This window comes from Crotalus tigris, unplaced genomic scaffold, assembly GCF_016545835.1.
Source record: "Crotalus tigris isolate CLP2741 ecotype Arizona unplaced genomic scaffold, ASM1654583v1 scf7180000018628.517256, whole genome shotgun sequence".
NCBI classification, from domain to species: Eukaryota; Metazoa; Chordata; class Lepidosauria; order Squamata; family Viperidae; genus Crotalus; species Crotalus tigris.
The window spans coordinates 81,479-86,212 of NW_024097113.1; positions in this window are offsets into that span (position 1 = coordinate 81,479).

The window sequence follows — 4,734 nt, forward strand, 5'->3', positions numbered from 1 at the left end:
TCTGTGTACATGGATGCATTTGTGTATTAATGTAAATGATTTTCTCTAATATATTAGGAAAATGATCACTGGGTGAAAAAGAATGGACAATTTGATGGCTGTTAAACCTTGAGTGAATTTTTATTTGTACAAAATATGAAATTAAGCTGCATTGCTGTTCATTTAACTGTGTTGGAGGAATATATTTCCCCCCCATCTCTAGGCTAGTCTAGTCAATTAGTTGAGCAATCAATGGAAACTTTTATTTATTTAATAGATAGCTTAGATCATGTCACATATTTGGTTGAGCAGGAAGACAAGAAAAAAAAAGAAAACATCAAAATACCAACTGCATTTTTTTTACAGGCAAGTAAACTATATTAAAAATATCCAGCATTAGTTCCAAAATAATTCCTTTCTGACCAGCAATTTGATGTCCCTCAGATGTTTGAACTGTAATACCTGAAATACCAGCCCTTAGCTACTTTTATCTGGCTTATAGAAGTTGAAATCCAAAGTGACTGAAGAATGCCAGTATCTCAGTTCCTAGTATAGAGAATATAATTCGGAAATAGATTTTGACTGGAACTAATATATTAACTCCAATCTGATTCCTAGATAATAGTGCTAATTTTTGTAATAGTACAATATAATTGTCAGACCTGTCCTGACTTGGTCCTTAGGCAAGAAAGACCCTCAGCTCCATTTATAATGAAACATATTCTTTACTAAAAGCCAAGTGGTTTACACTATAGCAAAGCCAGAACTGAAATTCATATGCCAAACTTTCCCCGTTATCTTTCCCTATCCAGGTCCTCCCCCGTTCCTCCCTCTTGATGATTTCTTATTGTCCAATTATATTTGAATAAATTGTTTTGGGAACTGTCTCTTCAATGGCAGGTTGGTTGGTGAGCTGTTGTATTCTGTTCCCTGCAATTTGACCTTGAAATGGTGTCTTTGGAAGGTACAATGAGTAGTTAATCTCCCCCATTCCTGACTGGTTCCCTCCCCCATACTTCATGGCAGACTGGTAGCTAGTGAATGCAAAGCTCAAGCATATGATGGCAGTTCTGACAATAATTATAGGGGAAAAAATAGCAAGACCTTTGACAATTTGAACTGTTCAAAGTTTTGGAAGATATTAACTTGAAGAGAACTTTATAAAAAAATAAATTAACTTACCCTTCACATAAAGTGCAAATATTATTAGTGGAGATCTAATAAAACCTTGTGAAATACAAAAGAGAACAACACAGGGATGACCATTGTCTTCTCTCCTATTTATTTTGGTTCTTGAAATACTGAATAGAGATATAAGTTAAAAAGAGAAGACTTGGGAATAAAGATTTAAAAAGAGACATGTAAATTAAAAGCTTTTGCAGATGACTTGGTTTGGTTTTAAAAGATCCTTTAAAGCATGGGTGTCAAACTCGTGATGTCATGTGACATGTTGCCAGCAATGGGATGGGCACGGTTTTGGCCCACGGGCTGGCAGTTTGACACCCCTGCTTAAAGAAATTGATATATTAATGGGAAAACTAAATAGGTTTTGGTGCACTTGTAGATTTTAAGATCAACAAGCAGAAGATTTAAGGTATTAACAGAAATATGCAACAGAAGATTAAATAGAATTGTTGAATAAAACAGGTTTTAATTTTGAGAAGAAAGAAAAATATTTGGATATCAGTGTGACAAATATGTATTGCATATTATTTCATAACTTTGTTAAGACACGGAATGAAGTTTAAAAAAGATATGTTAAAATGGAAGAACTTATAATTGTCATTGCTGGGGAGAATTTCTATGATCAAAATTAATGTTTTGCCTAGAATCATGCTCTTGTTTTAGACAATACATGCATCATTTAAACAGTGGCAGAAAGATAGATTTAAATTTATATTTCAGGGGAAAAATATAGGGTGTTGCAAAATGCAAGATGCAAAGGAAAATTGGTCTAACTGATTTGAAATTGTATTTTGCAGCTTGCTATTTAGTTTGGATGAAAGATTGCGTGCTGCTGAGAAATAGAAGGCTCATGGAGTAGAAGAGCATTAATTTGGGTGGCATGGATATCTGTGGTATATGGCTAACCTATTGTGAGACACTAGAATTTTGTCAAGGGAATATAATATAAATATAAAATAAATTAAAGAGAAGAATCGATATAGTTGGAAATGATTGTTTTATCTACAGTTATTCGAAAGTTTTAAAGTAAAAAGAGTTTATTGTAAGATTGAATATTGTAAGATGGAGTCTGAAATAGAAATATGTACAAATGATGAACATAATTGCTAAAATTAATAAACTATTGAAATTTGAAATAGAATAAGAACAAGTGAAAGAATGTATGATAATGTGGTTTTAAAAGTTTGGTTAATATATACAGCTTGAACAATGGGAAAATATGTTTGAAAGGACTGAAATTTATATTATGTTATAATCTTAAAGAGATTTTTTTATAAAATGATGCACTATTGGCATATATCACCAGAGAAATTGTCTAGTATGTATAAAGACATTTCAAATTTACATTGGAAATGTGAACAAGATGAGATATTTTGTCATATTTGATGAAAATGAAAAATTAGGAAATTTGGGATTCAAATACATAGACTGGTTCCAAGGGTTTTAAAGATGAATATACAATTGAGAAAGTGGTCTTTCTCTTTGGGAGTGATGGACAAACAATTGGAAAAAATATCATTAAATTTTTGTTTTTAAATATGTTCTTGTATAAGATTTTTTATGTACAAAGATGGAAAATTTTGGCATTACCAATAATGGAAGAATGGTTGATGAAGATGATAGAACTTGAAGAGATGGCCAAATTGACTTCTTTGACCAGAGAAAAGACAGTATCTACATTTACTGCTACTTGAAAAACCCTTATGGATTTTCTGTGTAAAGTAAAAAATAAACTTTAGATGTATTGCTTTGATGATCAGACAAGATAGATTATAGAGAGAGGAGAATCATGCTGTAATCTCAGAGCAAGAGATAAATTTATCATGGTACTTATAACTGCTGAAAAAAAAAGCCTGGAAGCCACTTTGTATCTTTTTTCTTTTCTTTTTTTCTTAAACTTTTAATTTTCTCTCTGATTTCTTTCTTTTCTTTTCTCCTTTTTTACTTTAGGTTAGTTGCTTTTAAAACTGGTAATATTATTAATGGATGTTGTAGGCTGGTTCACATGATCTTATCTCCAGGAATAAGAATTGATGGGAAAAGAAAATATTTTATTTAAATTGAGTGTTTTTTGCAGATTTTTTGACCCAGAAGTAACCCTGGATATTTTTGACCCAGAAGTAACCCTGGATATTTACAGCAGATAAAGTTCTCAACATTACATTAATAAATAATTTCTAGAATCCAATTTTGGAGTGAACGTTTTTTCCACTTTGCCTTTTTTTAAAGGAGATACAAAAATACCAATAATTAAATGGAGAAATATTAGAACATGTGATAAGATCCTGATTATTATGAAACCATAGAAGTGGTACTGAAGCTGCTTATTCCAAAACTGCTTGTGTTAAAAGCCAGATAATGGTGCCAGATATAAATGGTGCCCAAATACAGAAACATTGGAGAAGGAAAGGCAGAGGCTGGGAATAAAGACACAAATCAGCCTGGAGTTGTGTTCCCACAAATGATCTAAGTCCAACCCCTTTTGAATCTCATTAACTCTTATCTAGCATCAATTCAGTATTCTTGTATATAGACATTGAGCAAGAAATCAATTTAATTGGAACTTAACCTGAGGTCTTGAATTTTTGTACCTGATAAAAAGAATTCTTTATTACTGCTTAAAGAACGCATGGTCCCAAAAATTCAGTGTAAAAATCCAGTGTTATTTTTTATTCAATAAGTTACTTATTGTTTATTCAGCTTTCCCTATTAAGTTTAACTAAAATCAATACAACAACCATTACCCCCCCCCAAAAAAAAAATTCTAGAAATTTCAAGCCATAAGCTGCATTACTTCCACAGCAGCAAGAGGAATGTGCAAGGTAAGCAAAATAATGATTGTACATTTATTAACTAATAGAAAAATCAATATCTTACACTGTCATAAATAAACAAATGAACTGTCCCTGAAAGAAGGCAAAGATCTTTTTAAAAAAGGAAAAAAGAGTATATTTCACATTCAAGGGTATAATGAATTGCATCCTCAACTTGCTTTTGAAAAGAACAAATACTTAAGATGACCCATTCTGAGAAAAGCAATTCAGATGATAATTTGCATTTTGTGCCTTCATTTTGAAGCTGATGAAGAGCGGGTATTAAATTTGAAGAAATTATTTGAACCAAATAAACACAATGAATATGTGACAAGAAGATGAAATCTGAGTGTCAGTAATGAATGCAAGGTTATCATACATTTCAGTATCTATTGTTCTTCACTTGATGACTTCTTCATTATGTGGGCTAAGAGTTTTTCTAGTTTAAGCTCAATTGATTGCTATAATTAGACTTTAGTATTACTTCAGGCCTAAGGATATTATAACTCATTTCCACTGACATTATCTGACAAACTTGCTTTCCTTGGGCAACTTGTTTTCCTATTCTTTTCACCTGAAGCTTGCAAAATATTCCAGCCTACAAAATCTTTAGAAATTCTTCTAGATTGCCCATATTTCTGTAACATTCACTTAACCCGTAAACCAGGATTAGGCAACTTCCTTGAACCTCAGAGATTACACATCGATAAAACATATTTTACCAATTGTAAAGCAAAAAAATCATACTTTTGTCTTC